General features: G+C 38.6%; 1 protein-coding gene and 1 long non-coding RNA gene across 6 annotated transcripts in view; one reads left to right on the top strand and one right to left on the bottom strand.

Annotated features, from left to right (window-relative positions):
• LOC6054387 lies at window positions 1–1609 on the bottom strand. Its single transcript, XR_005276469.1, has 3 exons — window positions 877–1609; window positions 644–817; window positions 1–585 (listed from the first exon to the last, which is right to left on the bottom strand). It is a non-coding gene; the product is annotated as an uncharacterized LOC6054387 (long non-coding RNA).
• Window positions 1610–5859: 4250 nt separating this feature from the next.
• The window catches only part of LOC6038058 (C-terminal-binding protein), a 116537-nt gene continuing 95234 nt past the window's right edge, over window positions 5860–27162 (top strand). For all 5 annotated transcript variants that reach the window (XR_005276580.1, XR_005276581.1, XM_038248688.1 and 2 more), the window contains exon 1: window positions 5860–6122. The gene's annotated coding sequence lies outside the window, so the exon portion shown is untranslated. The remainder of the gene's footprint in view (window positions 6123–27162) is intronic.

The following is a 27162-nucleotide window of genomic DNA, read 5'->3' as shown; positions in this document are numbered from 1 at the left end:
TCATATCGAACTAAGGAGGCTGCGGGACAAATGTGCCGCGGGGTGGGACCAGTGCGCGAATGTTGATCTTTCTCTGAATGCTGCCCAGCTGGTTGAGTGCGTTCAGCGCTCGATCTTGGCCGTGATTGTGATGCAGCAATGTCGGTGCCTGACGGAGTCACGCTTTTAGACCAGGTCGCGGATCGACTAGAGTGAGAAGAAGCCGTAAGTGAAGTACGGATCGGCGATGCGCAGCATTTTCTTGGTGGCCATGTTCAGCTTGAAGATGGTGGTTGTTGATCTGGTGCAGACGGAACAGCAGCAGCGCTTTGCAGACCTTAGGACTTGTGTCGGTGATTCATCTTTTTGGGCATCATGTTGAACCAATCGTAACCGGTCACTTCACCGCGCGGAAGAGTCCCTTCGATGGGGTCGGGCTCGGGAATGTTCAGCTTGGAGTTGCCCGTCCTTGAAGAACTCCGCCAGCATAGGCGATGCTGTCCTCGCGGTGGTCCAGATTCAACAGTGGACCTCCCTCCACGAAACTATTCGTATCCGCGAGGAGCAGGAGAAACTCAAGAATCAGCGCACGGCGATACTGTTGGTCTGCAAAAGAACCAGAATTAAACCAGTAAAACCTCAAGGTGGATTCGAACCAGCTTACGTAGGCACTCAGCTGCTCGTACAGGTCGTGAAACAGATGTAGACTTTGCCGACGCCAAGCCATGCCGTCGTCGGAAGTCGTCAAGAGCTGGTTTTAGTCGTTGAAAGTGATCGAGTTTACCGCGCCCAGATGTCGTTCATACTCCTGGACGAAGTCGCTACTGCAGGTGCCCCACTGTAAGAGAAGAAAATTTGAGGTTTGTTATCCCATTATATTTTGTTAATTCTACTCACCCGAATGATCTTATCGGACGTCGGACGTTCCCGCCACTAGCAGGAAGCACTGTTCAGAGCACCACATCGGCCCAGATTGACTACGACATCGTGCGGCGATGCAGAAACGATCGCCCAAGATAGTTTCCAAGTCCTTGTTGTGCAGCATGTACTCGTTCGGCTTATCCTCAGTCATGCGGTTCCGGCGCTGCTTCGTGGCCATCATTTCTTCGATCACAACCCGCTCGGCCTCGACACAAGTTCCTCGTCCTCGCCTCACAGTCCAAAAACTCCATCAACTTCTTCCGGATTGTCGATTTTCAACTTTTTTCTCTGATCCCCCGCCCGATTCGCTATAGAAGATTCAAACACCGTCTTCCCGTTCGTGTCGTACGCGGCCTGCAAGTGCCCCACCACCTCCACTAGGTCCTTCCTCCACCAACGGATCAAACGCGTCTCATAGTAACTGTGGACCGCCTTTCGCTGGTTCTCAAATTGAGTCACTAATATGTTCCGCCTCCACAAACCCTGAAGAATATTCTTCGGCTCCCGCATCTGCTCCGTCAAACCCGGATTCTCCGGACCTGCCATCGGTTCAAACATCTCCTCGTACCTCGGACTCGGGACGATTCCATCTGCCCCGTGAAACCACCAGCGGGGCGGAAAACCTGCAGCGGTTTCGCCACCGAGAGGGCAAAAAAAATGAAACTCACAGATTGCTGTTTATTTACGAAAACTGCAGGAAAATAATCAAAACAAAGAACGGGTTGCCAAACCCGAAAAAAAACTACTCGAAAATGAGGGCAGGGTTGCAAAATCGATTTGGTTTGGTTCGAAAATCGAGCAGACGCTGACCGCTTTAACTCGCTTTAACGCGCGTTAACTTGCGATAACTTACTTTCTGGTGGCGTTATGTGAAAACTCGGTACGATGAGTAGCGTTGATGCTTTTCGAGCTCGTTTTCGTGCGTTTTAGTGTGTTATCGCGGAGTGACATTCCCCTCGTTTTTCTGTTTACCTTTTTTTGCTGGCGAACACCAGGCGAACATGGTTACACGAGAACGACAAAATGAAAAAAAAAAAATTACAGTCGAATTAAAAGTGAAAACTGTTAAATCAGTGAGCAATGAGATTTTCAAAAACTGTAGCAATAAAAGTTTTCATTTTCAAAACAAAAAAAAAACTTTTAATGTAGCAAATTTTAACAACTTTTTAATTGTAAAGTATGTTACTTTTGTCATTACCGTAATATTTTTTTGTGTGTAATTGATAGTGTAACCCGCGAGTTTGCTCCTGTAGCATGCCAAAGGCCGGCCGTGGCCGTGGCAGTTCGAGTGTGGCCTCGAAAAACCCGTGAAGTTCGTCTACCGGCCGTGTGCAAAAAGGTAAACAAACCAACGCCGTGTCGGCCGCCATCGCGCAGTGATCACACTGAATGAAAAGAACTTCGACCTGGCGTTTGAAGAATTGAAGCGGTAATTACCGCGGATGCGTCTCGCGCAAGGCCTACCTCGAGGAGCAGGAAAAGAGGAAGAAGAAAGCAACAGCGTCCCTCCCTCCTCAGCGAAGTACGAGCGCAGCCGTTCCTGCAGCTGGCCAGCGTACGGTTCCAGTGGACAACCCAGCGTTCCCTCTTGGATGGGGGCGATTGTTTGCAAGCGTGGTCGCTGCCGGTAGCGGCGATGCGGCCCAACAAGGAGTCACCGGATAAGATCTCTTTACCCTGCCGGAGTTTTTTGCTCTCGCGGGGGAGATGATGACGCGTTTTCGGACCTGCACATCTACAATAGATAAAAAAACTGTGATCTAGTGTAAGCTTTTTCTATTTATATCCCCTTTCCTTTGCAATTTTAGTAAGTTTTTTCTATATTTTTCTTTCTCTTGGTAATTTCTTAGTTATAAGCAATTATCTTTCCAAAATGGATTGAGATTCAACACACAGCGGAAAGGAACTCCAAAACTATGTTATGAACTGCAAAAGAACTTATTGTAACATGATTATTCACTAATAAAACCGAAAAAAAATCATTGTACACAAAAAATTACATAAGGCTAAAGACCAAGTTTATGACCCTATTCAACGAAAACGTCGAAAACTGAGTGAAATTCACTCAAATTTGTCTTATGTCCCCTTTACTCATTTCTGAGTAGGTTCGGTATTGATGGAAACTGATTCTCGAGTGATTTTAAACTTGCACGCAAAGGCGACATTAGTCTTTTAAGACTTAAAATTAGGCTTTATCGAACCTAACCGTGTTAAGTCTTTTTAAGCCTAATGATGGGTTAGTCTTTAAAAGACTAGTTTCGTTTTAGTACGAAAAAGCCTAAATTTTATCGTCAAAAAGCCTAATTTTTAGGCTTTTGCAGGAAATGGGAGGGGTCAAAGCGGACATAATCCAAGATGGCGGAACTTGATTAAGACTTATTTTTAGGCTTAAAAAGACTTATTTATAGGTTTAAAAGACTAATTTTTAGGCTTTTGCAGGAAATGGAAGCGGTCAAAGCGGACATAATCCAAGATGGCGGAACTTGATTAAGACTTATTTTTAGGCCTAAAAGACTTATTTATAGGTTTAAAAGACTAATTTTTAGGCTTTTGCAGGAAATGGGAGCGGTCAAAGCGGACATAATCCAAGATGGCGGAACTTGATTTAGACTTATTTTTAGGCTTAAAAAGACTTATTTATAGAATGAAGAATGTTTTTATTCGGTAATTCGGTAGTTTCGGAATACGACAGATTCACGAATGCGTTCAGCTTTAACCTGAAAATAAAAAAAAATCGATATTTTGAAGATGAGTTGCGAGAATTTGAATCTAGGAATTTAAGATTTGAATTTAGGAATTTAAGAATTTAGGAATTTAAGAATTTAAGAATTTAAGAATTTAAGAATTTAAGAATTTAAGAATTTAAGAATTTAAGAATTTAAGAATTTAAGAATTTTAGAATTTTAGTTTTTTAGAATTTAGGAATTCAAAAATTCAAGAATTTAAGAAGTCAAGAATTTAAGAATTTAGGAATTTAAGAATTTAAGAATTCAAGAATTTAAGAAGTCAAGAATTTAAGTAGTCAAGAATAGGGGAACAGCATCTAATTCCAGCGTGCCTCTAATGTTGGCAGGTCGGAACTTTGACATTCAATTAAAGCTTATTTAAAGCGTTTTCAACTGAAATCGAGTAATAAATAGCTCAATAAGAAGTGAGCAAGCAAGTTTCTATCAAAAGTTTTGCAAAATTAGTTGTTTGAATAGTGAAAATCAGCATATTGGATGGAATTAGGAGCGAGTGCTTAACCTGCCAAACATACGAGAATTTCCCCTATTAGAATTTTAGAATTTAAATTTGAGGAATTTTATAATTCAATTTTATTTGGGTTAAGATTTTTTTAGCAAATTCTGAAATATTTATTTAAATTGTGAAACTAGAATTTTAAATTCTAAGAATTTTAGAATCATGAGAATTCAAGATTTTTAAAACCTTATAATTTTAGAATTTTTGAGTTTAAATTTTTAAGAACCGTCATCAGGGGTGACATTGGGTCTGGGGATGAGATTGGTTCTTACAAAATTCCTCATTTTTTTATGACCCAATCTCACCCCCAGTCTCAATGTCACCCGTGATGACGGAAATGTGTATTTGAAATTTTGAAAAAAAAAGTTTATTTTCTTGAATTTTTTAGGCAGGAAGGGGGGCATCTCGGGGGGGGGGGGGGCACATGTATGAGAATACTTTTGATTACGGTATTTGTGAATACACTCCCGAACAAATCTAGAACAAATTCCTGGCAAAGGAGGGGGTGCACGTGTCCCTGGTCCCTGGTTCCCCCAGTGACCCACACTCAGGTACACACTAACCAACAACCCACCACCCACCCACAAACACACACTCCTTTTCTCCTCCTCTTCCATCACGTCACAAATCCCTAACTGGTCACTACCGATTTTCGGTCTGGTCACACTCCCGGCACTTGAAATTTATCTTCTCCATCGTTCACGACACGACGCACCATGCAAGCATCCGTTTTCCTTCACCTACTCCCGGCCGATCCAAACACCTCCTCTTCATTGTCTTCCGTCCGGATGGTCACGTTGAATCGATGCCGTAGTGCTCAGTCCCCAAGGGAAGGAACACGTCACCGTAACATAAATATTCCGTCCTCCTCCTCCTCTTTCTTGGGACGGACAATTTAACGACCCGTCGTTTGTTCCGTCCCCGCCTTTCAATGGAACATTCAACACCCGGCGGCGGCGGCGGCTCCTTCCCCAATGGCCTCATCACGGCACCGGTTCACTCCTTTAAACCCAGAAACACCGAAAAACCTGCCACAACCAACTTACCTGACGCCTTGAAAGGTCCGCACAGCTCGAACAACAAACAAAAACTAACATGTCAAATCGCGAATAAGTTCTAAAGGTTTCTAAAAAAAGCCTAAAATTTAGGCCTGAAAAAAGACTAATTTTTAGGCCTTTTTCTGACAATACTGACCGAACTTCAAAAAAGGCTAAAAATAAGTCTTTAAAGACTAATGCCGGTTTTCCGTGTGCGTAATGGATGCCGAGGATGCTCAACTGTCAACTTGAAAACAAAAATCAAATCTGCATTCGATTTGCGATGCTCACCTCAAAATCGCTTCCATATTCCGCTCTGGCAGCCCTGCCTTGGCGGCCATCATGAAAACCGCGCCCAATGCTGCCAACCGAAACGGGCGAAACGCCCAAAGCTTTCAAATTCCGTGCTGCCAGCTGGGTGGAGTTGTTTGTGGGTTGCAGATAGTTGTGGGTTAAGCTTATCTTGTTTGGGGATTAATTTTTGGCATGAATGAATCAACAGTAACGTTGAATTCATTCATTGCTTTTGTAATTTTCATATCCGTGTTGTTCACAATCACAGCAATGGAAACATTCCGAATGAAAACCACAAAGTATGAGCACAGACTTTTCAACCCGACCGGGTGCAGACTTCCGCACCGAGCCTGCGCTGGCATCGCTGGACGATTCGCCGCGCGGCGTCCATTTTCGTTTCGCCGCTCCGTCGTCATCGGTCGCGTTTTTGCCGGGCTTGGATTTCTCGCGGCGATCCTTTTGCCGAAGAAGAAAAAGGTTTTTTCCTCCTGGAGTGCTGCCGCTGCTGACCAGTTTTCGCGACATTTCGGCGTGTTTTCGCACCGGTTCCGTTCCCCGAGTGGTGCCATTTTGAGCCGTACGACGCGCAGAACCCGCGGACAGTGTTTTCCGACCGTGAAAAGTGCATTTTCGCGGTGAAAAGCGAAGGTGAAAATTTGAGGGTTTTTTTTTTTTTCTCTGTCGATCGCCGCCAGAAAAGCCGCTTTGGATTTGGTGTGCTTCTTTTTCTTCCTTTTCGTGGGAGCGTGCGAGTGTGTGTGTGCGTTGGCGTATGTGTGTCCGCGGCGTTGAACTTCATTTTCTTGCTGGCTAGACCGAATCCGATCTAGTTGGCTTGTTTGTGAAATTCAAATTTGCATGTGCGTGTGTGTGTGTCTGTGTGTGCGCTTGTAATTTTCCTTTGAAGTCAGGAAAAAAGTACAAAATCTAATTTTCAGACCATCCCGGAAACGCCAAACCGGCTACACCTCTGTGGGTGTGTTTATAAAATTTAAACCTAATTAATTTTGTCATTCAAAAAGTAACAAAAAACAATCTTGGTTACTTTTGGCATTTTTCTCAAAAACGAATAAAAACACCAAGAAAGCAAACAAGAATGCTCAAAAAAGAAGAACCAGTGTCATCCTGTGTGTGCGTGCGTGTGTGTGTGTGTGATTGACAGGAACAAAAACAGTAACAAGAAGCAAGCCACCAACTAAAAGTCAACCAAGAAGAAGAAGCAAAAAAACACTTGGATTACCGTTGGCCAGATTTTGATTGAAACGACCACGACGACGATTGACGTCGTCGTCGTGCACAAAAAAAGAAGAAGCAGCAGTAAAAGAAGAAGAAGAAAGCAAAAAAAAAAAACACGGACACAAAAGGTGAGTGCGTCGTCTTTTTTTTTTTGTTTGTTCGTTTCTGGACTCATGGGGTGGGGTGAGGTGCAAGGGAGAATGAGATGGTGAGGGAACAGCAGAAGGATGAGATAGTAATAAAAGTAAAAAAAAAAAATAATAATGCGCGCAAGGCACATTACGCGCGGGCAGGCCAAACAAAACGATGGCACCCGGAACGTGCGCGTCGTTTTAAAACTTTTTTATTGGGAAGGTGGTTTGGTGTCATTTAGGGGGACTTATTTTGATTGTTTTTCCTGGAAGGGTACTGGTTATGTTAATTGTAACAAAATCAAATCAAATTCTGGTGCATTTACTTTTCTTATTTTTGTATGACGTGTAGACTCTTTGTTCGCACTTTGACATTGGCCCATTTACATTGTTTTGCCTGAAGTGAACTTAAGTTGGCCACCTGTAACTGGTTCCAAAGTGGCCAGGGTAGTTCAAAGAACAACGTCATGACTAGGGTTAGTGAATTTTCAGGATTTCGCGGAAAATGTGAAATCCGTAAAATTTGAAGATTTCCGCGAAATCCCGTGAATGTTATCAATTTTCTTAAACCAATTATTTAAAATAATAACATAATAAATATTATATTCATAAAAGACTTTTTAAGTAAATTCCCTGGGCTTTGTCATAATGAGTGTCATAGGTTTGATGCTTGTTTGGCAAAGAGTATGATTTGATTCGATGTGGAATTAAAATCGAAGTGTTCAGTATATTGCTGAAGCTCCCATTTTTACACATGGACACCACTTCATGCTGCGAGAACCCACTTTGGCGTAGTCTCAGGGCTTAATCGATGGCCGGTAAGCTGTCATCGAGACAAGGAGGTTCTCTGATAGTGGAAATATCACATTTGTACAATGAACCGCTACATATGTGATTTTCCCTATCTTAATGTGGGTGTCAGGTTAGGATGCGGGTTTAAAAAATAGTGTTTGTAGAATTTAGGATTTTAACTATAAATATCAACTTTTTATACTTTGCCTTTAGTTATTTAGGGGCAAAATTAGTAACAGTGAATTTAGTAATTCTATCAGAATCGGTGATCTTCATTCAAGTAGCATAAAAACCATTCTGATTTGTCAAAATTTCCATAGAGTCTCGATCAATCAATAGTGAAATGATATCGGACTAAATTCGTTGATCTGTTGAACTAACGGTTGTCGGATTATGATTGTATCGACCATTGTTGCGAATCGAGGATCTACTGGAATTCTGACGAACAAATGGTCGTCTCTTTTTCAATTCACGACTTGTAAAATATCAACTGTTATTTTTTTTTTTTTGTTTTTTAAAAGAAGCCAGACAGGTTTTAAAAGAAATGTTTTTTTTTTGTCGTCGGGGATTTGAGATAAGAGTAGCTTTCGGATAGGTTGCTTTAAATCTTTTATTCAATTCAAGTTAGGTAGTTATCCGCAAATGAATATTTGGACTTATATGAATAATTGAACATTTTGGACTTATGAATAACACACAACTGTGCATTTATTCTAGAGTCAGATCCATACAGCGTCAGTGTTTATTTGGTCGAAGTGTACTAATTCATTGGCAGATCTGGTTCTAGTTGTAATGTACGACAAGACTACTGACGGACGTGACAGGACGAGGGCCCAGTTTAGAGGTTTCGACATCAACGATGTGCGGCTGGATCACCCTCCCAAAAAAAAAAAAAAAAAAATAAAAGACTTTTTAAGTAAATTTTATTAGTAGTTCATTATATGATTTAAAAAAAATAAAATCCGTGTTTTTTGACGCGCCGCGCGCCAAAACCGGAAAATGACGAAATCGGCAAAAATCAACTTTTTTCATTAAAACTGCGATAACTTTAAAATTTTAGCAATGACCTTTACATGTCTGAGTATCAAAAGTTGCGTCTTTTAATAACAAAAATTTTGATACCCAAACATCGTTGAATGTTTAAAGTTATCGCAATTTTAGTGAAAAAAGTTGATTTTTGCCGATTTCGTCATTTTCCGGTTTTTGCGCGCGACGCGTCAAAAAATACGGATTTTATTTTTTTAATCATATCGCGGAATCCTGTTAATGAACTCCTCCCAAACTATTGGCACTACGCCCCCCGGGGCATGGCCTTCCTCTAACGCTTCTGCTTCTGCTCCAGCGCCTCTGACGAGACAGGAGAAACCGGGACCGACGTTTTACTTCACCATCCGATAGAAGCTCAGTGGATAAGGCGGGAATCGAACCCGCGTCTCATAGCATTTTTTAGCATGTTATGTAAAAATGTCCGAGGAATCCGATAAAAATATTTCCAGACATAGGCTCTTTGGTCCAGACACCGTCAAAACGGCATTTTAAAGTTTCATACGCCCTTTTCATATGTTAGGCTAGATTTTTGAAACTTCTTACTATTTTTCTTTGAAAGGCTAACTTATCACCTTTTATTTGCGTATAAGACAATTGAAATCGGTTAAAATGGCAAGGAGCTATGATTTTTCGAAAAAGTGTTTTTTGCGAAAATCGACGAAAATGGCCATTTTTCAGACCACCCTAATACGGCGTAGGTCACCCTAATGGCCAAACAAAAAAAAAATACGATTTCAAAATGGATATAGAGCCCATCCATAAACCAAGTGGATTTTTTTTTCTAAAATAATAAAGAGCAACTCTCTACGAAATCGGCCGATTTCAACCATTTTTATTTTTTGTATTTTTTTTATTTGACTTAAACTTTGTGGGGGCCTTCCCTATGACCAAATAAGCTATCTTGCGTCATTGCACAGTGGGCGAAATGGAACCCAAAATCGGACTTAATTGAACGCGGCTGGTTCCCTGGTATGAATAATAGTGTTTCTTAAGTAAAAAAATCCGGGGAATCGATTGGTGATGGTTTCATCCACCGCACGAAACGGCAAAGGGTCCATTTTGCCCCAATTCCCCATTTTTGCACATTTTTCCTTGAAAATCGGTCTGTATTTAGAGCGGAGGCTTTATGCGGCCTTCCAAAATGCACTTAACTTATGTGAAAATGTCCCAGGAATCCAGTAAAAATAACCACTTGCACCGCAAAAATCATCTAGGGTCCATTTAACCCCAATTCCGCTATAAAAGCATTTTTGACCATTTTCAAATGTTAGGTCAGATTTTAAAAATCTGAAAATATTTTTATCGTTAAGATCAGACAATTTTACATAAGAATGACGATTTGCACTTGAAAGTTTGACACATTTATGTTGATATAGAAATTAAACTAAATAAAAAGATTGAAGAATAACTTTTGGGCCAATTTTCCCAAACGCAGAAGCAACTGCCTTTCACATACATTTTATTTTTATCAACATAAATGTGTCAGACTATCAAGTGCAAATCGTCATTCTTATGTAAAATTGTCTGATCTTAACGATAAAAATATTTTCAGATTTTTAAAATCTGACCTAACATTTGAAAATGGCCAAAAATGCTTTTATAGCGGAATTGGGGTTAAATGGACCCTAGATGATTTTTGCGGTGCAAGTGGTTATTTTTACTGGATTCCTGGGACATTTTCACAAAAGTTAAGTGCATTTTGGAAGGCCGCATAAAGCCTCCGCTCTAAATACAGACCGATTTTCAAGAAAAAATGGGGAATTGGGGAAAAATGGACCCTTTGCCGTTTCGTGCGGTGGATGAAACCATCACCAATCGATTCCCCGGATTTTTTACATTAGAATCAGTATTATTCATACCAGGGAATCAGCCGCGTTCAATTAAGTCCGATTTTGGGTTCCGTTTCGCCCACTGTGCATTGGTTCACCCATACAAGTCTTCATACAATTTTGGCTGCTGTCCATACAAAAATGGTATGTGCTGTAACTTTTGAGTGAATTTTCTGATCAATTTGGTGTCTTCGGCAAAGTTGTAGGTATTGTTGAGGACTTTTGAGAAAAAAATAGGTACACGGAAAAAAAATGCAGATTTTTTAATCAACTTTTTTTTTCAATAAAACAAAATTTCCCAAAATACGTATTTTTTTATGTTTTAGGGGACAAAAATCCGCAACTTTTGAGCCATAGAGAAACATGGTCAAAAAATCTGCTGCCAAGTTATGATTTTTTGAAAAAAAAACTGTGATTTTTGGAAAAAATAGAAATGCAAATATTTCGCTAAAATCAATCTTTCGGTGGCTATATCTTGAAAACGGAGCCCTTTATCAAAAAATCTGTAAAGTACTGTTCGATTGCAAATTCAATTTTGTATTAAAAAATAATGTCAAACTTGTTTTTGCATAAAACTTCGATTTTTTCTAAAAAATACTATTTTTTTCAAAAATTTATAACTCGGCGGCAGATTTTTCGACCATGTTTCTCTATGGCTCAAAAGTTGCGGATTTTTATCCCCTAAAACATATCAAAAAATCTCGAAAATAAAAAATACGTATTTTGGGAAATTGAGTTTTAGTGAAAAAAAAGTTGATTAAAAAATCTGCAATTTTTTTCCGTGTAATACAATACCTACAACTTTGCCGAAGACACCGAATTGATCAGAAAATTCACTCAAAGTTACAGCTGTTTGAATATTTACATACCATTTTTGTATGGACAGCAGCCAAAATTGTATGGAGACTTGTATGGATGAACCAATCACATAAAATAGTTTATTTGGTCCTAGGGAAGGCCTCCACAAAGTTTGAGCCAAATCAAAAAATACAAATAAAATCCATTTCCGGTTTTGGTAGAGAATTGCTCTAAAAGTTTATTTTAGTGTCACGTTGAACATTAAAGGTTGAAAGTTATGATTTTTTTAAATTTATTGAAAAGGTTTTTATTTTAATTAAGATCCCCGTGAAATTTGCAATTTTTAAGCGTGAAAAATCACTAAGCCTAGTCATGACCGTAGATTGTCGCACCTTTCTGTTTTTGTTTTGTATGGACTTTCGACGGCAACATTTCAAAAGGCATCATGTACATTTTGACACTTTCTGGGTTATTTATAGCATATTCTGAAAGTAATCCTTATAAGCTACCTTTCCACCAAAAATGAGCAAAAGTTACTTCAATAAAGTCTGTGAATAATGATTTTGAATAAAGTAACATAAGCAAAATCTGTGGCATCAGCAGTGCCTGTTTATATAGCCCTGTAAACCTGTCAAATAAAAGACTACATGAACCTAGTGACGAAAAAAAAGCATCATAACGAAGACGCCATGTACATTTGCCGACGCAAAGCTTTTTTTCTCCGTGTCTACGTCTACGGCGATTGTTTACGTTTGCGATAGTGCTGATATTTTTTGCGATTTTACGTGTGTTTTGCGCAAGTTTCTGAAGTTTATTCGTGTTGTGCCGTCCGTTTACGCTAACCACCAATCCTGGAAAGTGTCGAACGGTCGGTTCCCGTGGCCTGGTTGCTGGTTGAAACCTGCGTGTTTTACTCCGTTGAGTGAACCTCCAACACAACAGCGTCGTTAAGGGCATCTCTACCGGTGGTGTTTATTGGTTGCGGCTGCACAAATTATTTGCCGAAATTTTGGACATGGCTTCTGCTTGCGATTACTGTGCCAAGCAGGTCAAGGATGAGGAGCCGTTCGTTAAGTGTATGGGCTTCTGCGAAGGGGTCGTACATATGCGCTGTACCAAGACGGGCAGCTTGAAGATGAACACCTCGTTCCTGAAGATCATCAACGAATGCTTCAATATGTTTTGGATGTGCGACGAGTGTTCGAAGCTGATGAAGGTGGCTCGTTTCCGCACCGTAATGGAGTCCGTCGGCGATGCGGTCGACCACATGCAGGATGAACAAGACCGCAAAAACTCCGAGCTGCGGGACCTGATCACTGAGAATGGGAAGCAGCTACTGCTGCTCTCCAAGCGCGTTAGCAGCCTAACACCAACTGCCAATAAATTAGGAACGCCAAGGAATAAGCCTACTCCGATACGTACCCGTGATTCCAATCCTGTTCCGTCGAAGCCCTTGGTGTTTGGGACGAACGAAGTAGCGAGTGCAAGTGTCACTTGCATCCCCCCAGAAGAAAGTCTGTTCCGGCTGTACGTGACACGCTTCGCTAACCACACGACTGCTACACAAGTGGAAGGACTCGTGAAAAACGAACTGGTTCAAGTGACCGCATTGGTCAAAAAGGGGGTCGATTCGCTAACTCTACCGTTCATCTCGTTCAAAGTCGCAGTTAATCTTGGACACAAGGCGGCGATTCTAAACCCAGCAATCTGGCCCGGCAACTGCGGCTTTAGAGAATTTGAGGACCTGCAACGAAAATCTTCTTCGCCGAGCAGTGGTGAAGGACAACGGGCAAAAAAACCAATACTGTCTCTCGCGACCATACCGATCACTCTCACACCATCAGGTTCGGCCAGCCCCAACCCTGACAATCGCGACGTCGAACCGTTTTTGACACCTTGCTCGGGGAACTCAGACGGCGCGTCGGCCCCAATGGATCACTAGCTCCAGTATCCGGCGGCCGCTTGACATCGGGATGCACGACCCAAAGTACCGAGGAAGCCTCGACTCTCTCCGGCACAGTCGCGCAGTCCGCAGCCAGCGTCATCCCGATCCTGCTGCCGGAAGTAGAGTCGGGGTCCTCCAGTCGTCACAGTCAGGCAAGTACGCACACCGTCTGAGCCCTGCCCCTCCTGATGCATATCCGGTTTCCAGCGCAACACCCTTAAGGCGTCTGGGACGAGGCCAAAAGTCGCGATTGCCGTGTAACGAATTGCTATCAGAACGTCGGTGGCATGAACACACGAGCTCTGGAGTACTGTCTCGCATGCTCCGCCGTCTCATATGATGTTATCGCAGTGACGGAGACCTGGTTAAAGGCCAGCACACTGTCTACTCAAGTTTTCGGGAACGGCTACGAGGTCTTCAGGGGTGATCGCGAGCAGTTCGTCAACAGCCAGAAGAGAGATGGCGGGGGCGTTGCTATCGCGGTTCGTCACGGACTTCGAGCGCGAATTGTTGTGTCCGATGAATGGAAGTGTGCCGAGCAAGTATGGGTCGCCATCGATCTTGATGACCATACCGTCTTCATCTGCGCTGCGTACATCCCCCCCCCCCCCGTCCAAACCAGCAATGCAAACGTGTTTGAAATTAACGCAGCTTCTGTTTTGGCCGTCTCTTCCATGGCCCGCCCCTACGATGAACTCATCGTCCTCGGAGATTTCAACCTGCCAGGATTGATCTGGCGTCCCAGCGGCGATGGTTTTCTGTATGCCGACTCTGCGCTTTCAACCCAGGCCGCGCACGTGACGGAGTTTCTGGACAGCTATTCCAGCTCCTTGCTTCAACAGATCAACTCTTTCCCGAACGAAAACAACGTGGTGTTGGACCTCTGCTTTGTCAGCTGCCCAGATACCGCACCCCCGCTAGTCATCGCACCGGCACCGCTAGTTAAGGATGTCCGGCATCATCCGCCGCTGCTGCTGTCCCTGCCTGTCCGTTTGGCCACCGAGCACACGCCAGTTGTTTGTGAAGTCCGCTATGACTATCGCAATTTAGACGTTCCCAGCATGTTAGAACTCCTGCAAAGCATTGATTGGGAGAACACACTTGACAAGGATAATCTCGACGAGGCCGTACAGACCTTCACCAACATTCTTAGCTACGCCATCGAGTAGCGAACTTAGGAGAGTCAAAGCTGCAAAGAGGTCGGTACTGAAAAAATTCTCCAAACATCGGACGTTACCTTTGCACAACTATTACGTGCGACTCAACAGCTGCTACAAAAGGATGAGTAGACAGTGTCATGCCGATCACGAAGTACGTACCCAGAAGAAACTCAAATCCAACCCGAAAGGATTTTGGAAGTACATCAACGAGCAGCGGAAAGAAATCGGGTTACCGTCATCTATGTTCCTAGGAGACGAAACAGCATCGAATACGGAAGAGATCTGCCAGCAGTTCGCCGCGAAATTTTCGAGCGTGTTTACGCTAGAAGACCTGCAACCAGAACAAGTCACCGCCGCCGCCAGCAATGTCCCATCAAACGGTCTGGGTCTGAACAGCATTAGTATCGATCGCTCCAAGATTCTGGAAGCCGTAGCCAAGCTCAAGATATCCAACACGACAGGCCCGGACGGAGTTCCATCGATTGTCCTGAAAAAATGCATCGACGGGCTCCTGGAGCCTCTCTATCTCCTCTTCAATCAATCCCTCTCTATTGGATCATTTCCGAAGCTCTGGAAGCACGCCTTCATGTTTCCGGTACACAAGAAAGGTGATAAACGGAACGTGGACAACTATCGTGGAATATCAGCACTGTGCGCCGCTTCGAAACTTTTCGAGCTAGCGGTCATGGCTCCAGTTTTCTTCTTCTGCAAAAACCTGATCAGCGAGGACCAGCACGGGTTTATGCCATCGCGGTCAACAACGACGAATCTACTCACGTTTACGACGTTCGTGACCGACAGCTTCACCGCCAGATCGCAAACCGACGCGGTGTACACCGACCTGTCGGTAGCGTTCGACAAGCTGAACCACGCTATTGCGATCGCAAAACTGGAAAGGATGGGAATCGGCGGGACTCTCCTCAGTTGGTTCCAGTCCTATCTAGCCGACCGGAAAATCAACGTCAAGATTGGAGACTGCTTGTCGGCTGCCTTGATGGCCTTTTCGGGTATCGCACAGGGAAGTCATCTCGGACCACTCGTCTTCCTTCTATACTACAACGACTGCAACCACTCCCTCTCTGGACCGCGTCTGTCCTACGCAGACGACATGAAGATCTACTGTCAAGTGAATAATGCAGCCGACGCTCAAGCCCTCCAACAGGATCTGAACATCTTCGCGGACTGGTGTGAAACAAATCGAATGGTCGTCAACCACACCAAGTGCTCTGTCATTACCTTCTCCAAGAAACGCAACCCAATCAAGTTTGACTACCAGATCTGCGGCACATTAATCCCCCGGGAGAACTGTGTCAAGGACCTCGGCGTGCTTCTTGACACGAAACTCACATACAAGCAGCACATATCATTCATGATTTCCAAAGCCTCGCGACAGCTCGGCTTCATCTTCCGTGCAGCTAAAGGTTTTACAGATGTCTACTGTTTGAAGGCTCTGTACTGCGCTTTGGTCCGTTCAACTCTGGAGTATTGTTCTGCCGTATGGAGTTCCTACTACGAAAATAGTGCGGTGCGGATTGAGAGTGTGCAGCGAAGATTTATCCGGTTCGCGCTCCGTCGACTCCCCTGGCGGGATCCTTTCCATCTGCCTAGTTACGAAAGCCGCTGTAAACTGATCAACCTTGACACCTTAGCAGTGCGTAGAAATGTCAGCCGTACACTCGTAATCTCCGACGCTCTAACTTCTAGATTGCAGTGCCCAGCCATTCTTCGAGGACTAGACATTATGGCCCCGCTTCGAACGCTTCGTAACACTCCGTTCTTGCGTGTTCCTGTTCGCCGGACGTTGACTGGACTACACAGAGCATTCAATTTTGTAGCCTCTTTGTTCGATTTTAATCTGTCCCGTGACGTCATCAAAAATAAGTTTTTATTGTTTTTTAGGCGATAATTTGTGTACATGTACTTAGTTTTAAGCACACCATTTGGGCATGTGGTGCCTGTTGGTGATAAACAAATAAACAAATACTGTAAAAAAGCGAATCATAACAAAGCTTTCCCACCAATGACAGCAAGGTGATATAGACGTTGGTGATTTCAAAAAGAAGTTATGTTTGTTTGTCATGGATGGTCCCTAAGGTCCAGCTTGTGACGATACCCTAGACGGCGTCCTATCTCGCCCAGCAAAACAAAGCCGAAAAAGTAGACGGTTGCGTTGGTCAGTATTTTTAAAGTTACTGGGAAAACAGTCAGTTTTCCAGTGTATTCATTCAAATTTGCAGCAATTACTCTGAATGCACAACTCATTACCGCTACCGGCTGCAATGCCGATGTGCAGTCTCATACCTACCTCGCAGTGATAATCAATCTGGTTGATTCAATTATATAGTTTAGCAGCCAGATCAACTTCTCTCTCACCTCCGCCGCTCTTTTCAATCGGCGGCGTTTCCACCACTCCACACTGTCTTGTCTACACTATGATGAGAAATGCTCAGTCGTCGCCACGACATCGTGATATTGCGGCTTGCATTGATAACAACACTCTGCTCTCCACTACCGACTTGTTACTGTGTTTGCGGTGCAGATTAGAACGTGTTTACCGGCTTTGGTCGAGAATCTATATTACGCAAGCTTTAAAGTGGCAACAGAAGTTGTTAATTTGTTACATTGTCGATTACACAGCAAAAAATTGTGTAAATTTGGAAGGTGTAAGTTTAGAAGTTTGAATATTACCTCTTTTATGATGTAATTTTACCTCAATTTAGACTGAAAAAGCGACATTACACCAGAATAGTGGTAAAATTACACATTTTTTCTGACTTAAAAGATGTACCCCTTCCCAGATCTAATATAGCTATTAGCCGTTCTGCACTTTGCGTTATTACAATGCATTGGAGAGTGGCCGTTCCGCACAATAACTCCAATATCTGCATATCGGTTGGCCAAAATGGCGCGATGCAATTTTCAATTTTCCCAACAGCGAGACAGAGGGATGCTTACACGTTTCGCAGGACTTCATGTCGAAAGCCAGAAGGCCAGCAGTAGTAGCAGCACCGGGGCAAGGAATTTTGATGGACAAAACAAGGACTACTGGTGGGGTGGGGGGAGGATTGAGGCGGGATGCGACACGGGATGGAATTTATACAAATATGGCGCTGTATGGACAGGACAAGAGAGCGTATACAGAGCGGGAATTATATGACACATGGACGGTCGTGTTTCTGTAAATGTGTCGAATGCTGCATACGCGGTGCTATTTCTGTGCGAGGCTTCAAAGGCGCCGAGTAAAAAAGAGGATTTTGAAGAGGTTTGTTGGAAAATTTCTGACAAAATGACTTTTGCAAATCCTTCTCCAACGACGGTGGATGATGATCCGGAAGTCCTTTCTAACCGAATTTTCAACATTAAATTCTGCAAGATTCCTACTCCAAACTAGATGAACTAGGTGTCCGAAGGCAATTGCAAGTTTCCATCCATCCCGGGATTCGAACCTTTGAACTCTACCGAGACAGGACCCAGGGAGACCGAGGTAACGACCTGACCTTTAGGTTAGACCAGACGTGATCAGAGAAATCTCGTCTCGAAAAATACCACCGGGACCGTCTGGGACCGAATCCAGTCCAACTCACTTCAATTTCATCTGGCCTTAAAATGTACTATGAATACAGAGCAGTTCTCTCAGATTTCGGTCATTCGATTTTTTTTGTACGTTTGACGTTTGACTGAAACTTTTTTGGTGCCTTCGGTATGCCCAAAGAAGCCATTTTGCATCATTAGTTTGTCCATATAATTTTCCATACAAATTTGGCAGCTGGCCAAACAAAAATGATGTATGACAATTCAAAAATCTGTATCTTTTGAAGGTATTTTTTGATCGATTTGGTGTCTTGGGCAAAGTTGTAGGTATGTATATGGACTACACTGGAAAAAAAGATACACGGTAAAGAAACTTTGGTGTTTTTTAATTTGACTTTTTTTTATTTTTTTTATATGTTTTAGAGAGCATCAAATGCCAACTTTTCAGAAATTTCCAGGTCGTGCAAAAAATCTTTGAGCGAGTTATGAATTTTTGAATCAATACTATTTTTTTCAAAAAATCGAAAAATTGGTCGCAACAATTTTTCAACTTCATTTTTCGATGTAAAATCAAATTTACAATCAAAAAGTACTTTAGTGAAATTTTGATAAAGTGCACCGTTTTCAAGTTAACTCTCTACAACTTAACCCCGCCTTTAGACGGGCTTCGATCTAAAAAATCGCCAAAAATCTATTTTTCAACGAATTTTTGATCTTCAAAAAGCATTGGAAAGAAGAACTCTTATAATTTCAGAAAATTTCAGGGTTGGAAGTTTAACTTGTTTAATGTGACTTTGCCAATGTTTTTAAAAATGTCATTTTTTTTAGGGCTCAACTTTGGCTCTGTTTTTTACTAAAAATTTCTATATTTGCAGTAAAAAAAGTGTGCAGTAATTTTTGTACTGTCCCAGACTATGCCTCTAGGCATTTTTTTGCAATTTAAATGATGATGGTGCCATTCTATAGCAGAAAATGTGAAAAACATGCAAAAAATTGAAAAAGTGACTGTAAAAACGTAGATAGGCAAAATGTAATTATATTAGGTGGTAGAGGAGACTAAATACTACTAAAAACAAATATTAACTAAGCAAGATAAATGCAAATTAAAATACTAAAAATAAAACAAGAAAAACATAAAACAAGAGAAGTAAAGTTTTTGTGGAACAAAAGTTGCTCAAAATGACCTCCTGAACACAGGAGAAATAAATACTCTCCAAAAAAAATTTGGGCGGTAGAGGGTTAAATTCATTTTTAGGTGACTTTCTTGAAACAAGTCGAAATTTTTTATTTTTTTTAAATTAGTGCACATGTTTGCCCACCTTTGAAAAAAATATTTTTGAAAAGCTGAGAAAATTCTCTATATTTTGCATTTTTGAACTTTGTTGATACGACTCTTAGTTGCTGAGATATTGCCATGCAAAGGTTTAAAAACAGGAAAATTGATGTTTTCTAAGTCCCACCCAAACAACACACCATTTTCTAATGTCGATATCTCAGCAACTAATGGTCCGATTTTCAATGTTAAAATATGAAACATTTGTGAAATTTTCGAAAAAATATTTTCAATTTTTTTAAACCAAGACTAACATTTTAAACGGGCCAAACATTCAATATTACGCCCATTTGAAATGTTAGTCTTGATTTTAAATTTTTGAAAATATTTTTTTCGAAGAGATCGGAAAATTTCACGAATGTTTCATGTTTTAACATTGTAAATCGGACCTATAGTTGCTGAGATATCGACATTCGAAAATGGTGGGTTGTTTGGGTGAGACTTAGAAAACATCAATTTTCCTGTTTTCAAACCTTTGCATTGCAATATCTCAGCAACTAAAGGTCGTATCAACAAAGTTCGAAGCAGCAGAATATAGAGAATTTTCTCGGCTCTTCAAAAATATTTTTTTCAAAAAATGGCAAACATGGGCACTAATTTTAAAAAAATTAAAAACTGCGAATATTTAAAAAAAAGTCATGTAAAAATGGATTTAACTTGAAAACGGTGCACTTTATCAAAATTTTACTACAGTACTTTTTGATTGCAAATTAGATTTTACATCGAAAAATGAAGTTAAGAAATTTTGGCAACTAATTTTTCGATTTTTTGAAAAAAAAAACAGTGTTGATTCAAAAATTCATAACTCGCTCAAAGTTTTTTTGTACAACCTGGAAATTTCTGAAAAGTTGGCATTTGATGTCCTCTAAAACATATGAAAAAAAAAATTAAAAATAGTGTTTTTTTTGCAAATCAAGTTTTAGTGACAAAAAGTAAAATTAAAAATAACCAATTTTTTTTTACCGTGTATCATTTTTGCCTTCCTCACCTTACTGAGGAAAGGCTATAAAATCACTCGAAAAATGAACTTATTAATTTGACCTCGTAGACCCACCCTCACGTATACATAACGACTCAGAATCATGTTCTGAGCAAATATCTATGTGTAGGTGGGTGGACAAAAAAATTGTCACTCGATTATCTCCGGACTGGATGAACGGATTTTGACCGTATTAGTGTCATTCGATCCGTCTTGAAGTCCCATAGGTCTCTATTAAAAATCAGCAAGTTTAGTTAAGTACTTCAAAAGTTATGCTAAAAAAAACGATTTTGGCGTATGTCCGGAAAATTGTAAAAAGAGTGGTTTTTGCAAGAAACCCTATCCTGTTATACATTTTCAAAAAGGCATTAAAAAGACCTTTCCAATGAGCCTAAAATATTGAGGATCTGGCAACCCTATTAAAAGTTATTAGCACTTAAGTGTTATTTATACACTTTTTGGAGGCCGGATCTCAGATATTTCAATAAAAATGATGTCCAGGTTCATCATGTGACCTGTCGCTAGTTAGATAATCGAAAGACCTTTCAAATGAGCCTATAACATCGAGGATCTGGCAACCCTATTAAAAGTTATTAGCACTTAAGTGTTATTTATACACTTTTTGGAGGCCGGATCTCAGATATTTCAATGAAAATGATGTCCAAGTTCATCATGCGATCTGTCGTTAGTTAGATAATCGAAAGACCTTTCAAATGAGCCTAAAATATCGAGGATCTGGCAACCCTATTAAAAGTTATTAGCACTTAAGTGTTATTTATACACTTTTTGGAGGCCGGATTTCAGCTATTGTGATAGAAATATTGTCTGAATCTTCCATGCGAACTATCGTTGAAGGTTGAAGGTTTTTTATCAGACCTTGCTGATGAGCCAGAAATACTGCAGGTCTGCGAACCCTATCATAAGAAATGAGTAAAAAGGTTGATTTCTGGAGTTTTTTTGAAAAGGTCCAATAAACCAAATTTTCAGTTTTTGCTTTTTGGGTGTTTTTTGATACCCCTGACTCAAGGAGGTTTCAAAAACACCCAAATAGCAAATAACTGGAAATTTGGTTTATTGGACCTTTTCAAAAAAACTCCAGATTTGTTAAACATGTTAAGGGGGAGTTGCTATTTTTACTGAATGTAATGCCTTTATGAATGTGAGGAAGGCACCAACCACTTAAAGGTGGATTAAGTAACGTTTTTTCCAGTGTAGTCCGTATACGTATACCTACAACTTTGCAGAAGACACCAAATCGATCAAAAAATTCCTTCAAAAGATACAGATTTTTGAATAAGTCATTTTTGTATGGCCAGCTGCCAAATTTGTATGGAAAATTATATGGACAAACTAATGATGCAAAATGGCTTCTTTGGGCATACCGAAGGCACCAAAAAAGTTTCAGTCGGATTAAAAAATACAAAAATTAAAATTTTAGAAAAAAGACCGATTTCGTAGAGAACTGCTCTACAACTTCAGTCACAATATCTGAACACAACACTTAAGTTCCTGTTAATTTTCAAATATCTTTAATATCTTCTCCTTAAATCAAAACATGAAAAAACAACAACCGGCTTCTTCTGCCATCATTTTTTTTCCATTTTTTTTTATTAGCAGAAACCGCACGCCACTGCCTTGCTCCGCTGTAGCCATGCAGTAAAATCGAGATGTTATGTGATTTTGACGAACGAGCGCGCGCGGTTCTCCACGGATCATCTACATTCTAGAGGTTGAGCGAGCGGAGCAGCAGGGGGGCGGTGCAGGTGCAAAATTCACGTGGTGTGTGTGTGCTGCAAGGCTGCGCAATTCAGCGCGTTCGCTGCTCGTTATTGATATTATATTAAACAGTTGATATCTGTAAATATAGCGCGCATCATCGGCACGATTCCCACACCCAGTCGGACGTCGCGGGGGAGAGAGTCTGCTGGCAAGGGGAAGTAATCGATACACGCGAATCGAGTTGGCACAACGACACCGGATTTTCGCAATATGGCGCCGGTTCGCGTTACCTGCCTGCAGGGAGATGAATTGAGTGGCTGAATTTAATTGGCATCGATTGTGTGCGACCGACTGTTTCCCTCTGTATGGACTAACCGATCTGAGCGAGCGATTCTACTTTCAACATCTCCAAAAAGGTCTGGACAAAAAGAGAATGGCAGTTGACGGCGCGTCCCACGCGCTCCGAGTCCATTTGCCATTCTTGGCAATCTCGAGTGACCACGGTGTGCGTCCATAATTAAAACTCCAAAAGACTCCAAAACCCACCTACGTGTCCCAATGGGACTCTGGAGAAGCATATATTGAGGTCACTTTCCCGCGTTGAACTCGACGACGCTGGTCTCTGCACTCCACGTTCGCCGAGAGAGAGAGAGAGGTCCCTTTTTCGGGGTCTCCAGCATATAATATTTATGCCACATTTGCCACAAGAAAAAAAAAACAACAACCGGCTTCACTCTCTTCACCCTCTTCGTCATCTGCCATCCATCGGCGGGACGCTGCTAAAAATATACACCGCGTGGATTTGCGCGAAACATGGTCGTCGCGTAACGATGGCAACACTGTACCAAAAGTTGACGCGACAACTGCATAAAAGTCGCGCGTAAACTTGTTACAGTGCAGCGTGTGTGCGGGGAGTGCATGTTCAGAGCTCAATGACTGCCGTCAACGTCGTCGTTGCAAACTGGTTTTTGGAGGCTGGAGGGACCGGAGTCAGCCCCCCGAAAAACCCGACCAGACAGAGAGCACTCACTCGCGGTTACACCACACACCATATTCGAAGACTGAGTTGAGGTATACTCGGCGATGATGATGAAGTTAGGGTAGATTAAATTTTGACTTTGCGTGGAGTTCCGCAGCGTGGCGTGGCATGGTTTCGGCAGTAGTTTGTTACTTTTTGGGGGCGAAGGTAGGTCAGAGGCATCCGCAAAGCGGAGGCTCTTTGTATGAAAATGTAGGGTAATGTTACGCGAAGGGACTGGTTGAACCGATTCGGGCCGTTTTGGTCTCATTCGATCCGGGACTTGTGTACATGCTCCTCTTTTAAAAAACTTAAGATATGTCGCAAGAGTAGTTTCAGGTGTTTTCCAAATATGGTCTCCGGATATATGGCCCCCGGGAGAACCTTGGAACAGGTCAAGGAGGCGATAAGGACATTCCTCATCCAAAATCAAGAAGTTTGATACGCCGCATGATAAGCATACGCTGTTTTCTAATGCGGTTCCGATCGGCCCTGTGGTATTTAATATCATTGAAATCTGGAGTTTGTTTTTGAAAAGGTCCAATAAACCAAATTTTCAGTTTTTGCTTTTTGGGTGTTTTTTAATACCCTTGACTCAAGGCGGACCATTAAAAAAAAAAACTTCAGAAATATTAGTTTGTATGATTACACTGACAAGTGCACGTGTCTCTGGGGACCCCAAAGTTCATGCTTCCCCTCGAGTTGAGCCTGCGCGAAAATCCAATAAAGTAGCCATTACACTACCGCAAACAAACAAACTCGCACTTGGTCGCGTTTGTTTGACAGCTTGCGTCAAAATTGCAAACGAGGCAAAATGTATGCAGGCTGACGTTTGTACAAACAAATACAGGCAAACAAACAAAGCAGGCAAACTGGCGAACTATCAAAAAGAGCGAGTTTGTTTGCCGCAGTGTATTAGCTCCTTAACATAAACAAAAAATGATTAAAAACCTGACCAAAAGCAACACAAAAGGGTCCATTCAAATATTGCGTAACACATTTATCATCAAATGTGGGTTTTTGTTCGTATTTTATTTTATTTAGAAGTTTGATTTTCACAACATTGTTAGGGCATCTGCAGTGCTGGAGTGCAAATCAAATTTGCACCCGGCTTATGACTATCCTTCGGGAAGTCGCGTGTTTTCGCCTTTCTTACAAGTGCCCATACAAACTGTGTACAAAGTACACGTACGCGACCTCCGGTGGGATACCGAGATCAAATTTGCCACCTTGAAAAAACTCCGTCATCCCCACCGCTAGGGTAGCAAATTTGCCACCGAAACAAGCCCACCGCGGGGGGCAAATATGGGTTTTTATCATTTTTTGCTCTCGTTTACCTTCAAAATCAATAATTTTGTGTTGATTCATGCCTAGAAATGCTTAAAGTTTATTAAACTTTTTAATCCTATTGAAAATTTCATTTTTTGAAAATAACGAAAGTTAAACAATTTGCTACCCGATTTGTTTTCCACCAAATTTGCTCTCGAGTTTGCCTCCGAGTCTACCATCGCGCGTGGCAAAGCAGGTATCGAATTTGATCTCAAGTTCATCTGTAGAAGAAAAATATGTGTCGGTACCTGTCGGGTACTCATTTTCTGATACCCGACAAGTACCGGCAAGCCGGGGGCAAAGCTTTGAATGCGTGTTTCGGAGATTTTTGTATGTCACTCTTGTGTATGATTCAAAAATTTAAAAAATCTGAAATTCAAAAAAAAAAAAACAAAAATTCAAAAATTTAAAAATTCCAAAATTCCAAAATTTCAAAATTCCAGAATTCTAAAATTCCAAAATTTCAAAATTCCAGAATTCTAAAATTCCAAAATTCCAAAATTCCAAAATTCCAAAATTCCAAAATTTCAAAATTTCAAAATTTCAAAATTTTAAAATTTCAAAATTTCAAAATTTCAAAATTTCAAAATTTCAAAATTTTAAAATTTCAAAATTTCAAAGTTCAAAATTTAAAAATTAAAAAATTAAAAATTTAAAAATTTAAGGATTTAAGAATTTAAAAATTTCAAAATTTCAAAATTTCAAAATTTCAAAATTTCAAAATTTCAAAATTTCAAAATTTCAAAATATAAAAATTTCAAAATTTAAAAATTTAAAAATTTAAAAATTTAAAAATTTAAAAATTTGAAAATTTAAAAATTTAAAAATTTAAAAATTTAAAAATTTAAAAATTTAAAACTTTAAAATTTAAAACTTTAAAATTTAAAATTTAAAATTTAAAATTTAAAAATTTAAAATTTAAAATTAAAAATTTAAAAATTTAAAAATTTTAAAATTTAAAATGTAAAATTTAAAATTTAAAATTTAAAATTTAAAATTTAAAATTTAAAAATTTAAAATTTAAAAATTTAAAAATTTAAAAATTAAAAATTTAAAATTTAAAAATTTAAAAATTTAAAAATTTAAAAATTTAAAATTTAAAATTTAAAATTTAAAAATTTAAAATTTAAAAATTTGAAAATTTAAAAATTTAAAAATTTAAAAATTTAAAAATTTAAAAATTTAAAATTTAAAATTTAAAATTTAAAATTTAAAAATTTAAAATTTAAAAATTTAAAATTTAAAATTTAAAATTTAAAAATTTAAAAATTTAAAATTTAAAATTTAAAAATTTAAAAATTTAAAATTTAAAAATTTAAAAATTTAAAAATTTAAGAATTTAAAAATTTAAAATTTAAAATTTAAAAATTTAAAATTTAAAATTTAAAAATTTAAAATTTAAAAATTTAAAAATTTAAAAATTTAAAAATTTAAAAATTTAAAAATTTAAAAATTTAAAAATTTAAAAATTTAAAAATTTAAAAATTTAAAAATTTAAAAATTTAAAAATTTAAAAATTTAAAAATTAAAAAATTAAAAATTTAAAAATTAAAAATTAAAAATTTAAAAATTTAAAATTTAAAAATTTAAAAATTTAAAAATTTAAAAATTTAAAATTTAAAATTTAAAAATTTAAAAATTTAAAAATTTAAAAATTTAAAATTTAAAAATTTAAAATTTAAAAATTTAAAATTTAAAAATTTAAAATTTAAAAATTTAAAATTTAAAATTTAAAAATTTAAAAATTTAAAAATTTAAAAATTTAAAAATTTAAAAATTTAAAATTTAAAAATTTAAAAATTTAAAAATTAAAAATTTAAAAATTTAATAAATTAAAAATTTAAAAATTTAAAATTTAAAAATTAAAAATTTAAAATTTAAAAATTTTAAAATTTAAAAATTAAAAATTTAAAAATTTAAAATTTAAAAATTTAAAAATTTAAAAATTTAAAAATTTAAAATTTAAAAATTTAAAAATTTAAAATTTAAAAATTTAAAAATTTAAAAATTTAAAAATTTAAAATTTAAAATTTAAAATTTAAAAATTTAAAATTTAAAATTTACAATTTCAAAATTTAAAATTTAAAATTTAAAAATTTAAAATTTAAAATTCAAAACTCAAAATTCAAAATTCAAAATTCAAAATTCAAAATTCAAAAATTCAAAAATTCAAAAATTCAAAAATTCAAAAATTCAAAAATTCAAAAATTCAAAAATTCAAAAATTCAAAAATGCAAAAATTCAAAAATTCAAAAATATAAAAATTTAAAAATTTAAAAATTCAAAAATTCAAAAATTCAAAAATTTAAAAATTTAAAAATTTAAAAATTTAAAAATTTAAAAATTCAAAAATTCAAAAATTCAAAAATACATAAATACATAAATACAAAAATACAAAAATACAAAAATTCAAAAAATCGAAAATTTCAAATTTTAAAAATTTAGCAATTAAAGAAATTAAAATTTTAAAAATTTCAGAATTTCAAAATTTTAAAATACCAAAAAAATCAATAACACAATAATTTAAAAACAAAAAGTGTGTTAAAAAAGGTTATTTTTTACCTTTTAATTTTTTTTGATTTATTTGAATTTTTTCAATTTTTTTTACGGCTTTCGCAAAAAAAATGATATTACAATCCTAGATTTCAACATTTGGATGAAAAAAGTGTTTTAAAATGCATTCTACACGCGTCCAGTTGCTTTCCAATCATTAGTTTTCAAAACATCGATGTATTGACGGGATTTTTTCGCGAAAAAAGCTTTTGTGGAACTGTACATTGGTATTTTCTGAAAATTTTAAATGTCTTCAGAGTAGGGGAACAGCATCTAATTCCAGCATGC

Source organism: Culex quinquefasciatus, chromosome 1 (assembly GCF_015732765.1).
Source record: "Culex quinquefasciatus strain JHB chromosome 1, VPISU_Cqui_1.0_pri_paternal, whole genome shotgun sequence".
NCBI lineage: Eukaryota > Metazoa > Arthropoda > Insecta > Diptera > Culicidae > Culex > Culex quinquefasciatus.
Note: the sequence above shows the minus strand (reverse complement) of the source record. Positions and strands in the feature narration are given on the sequence as shown.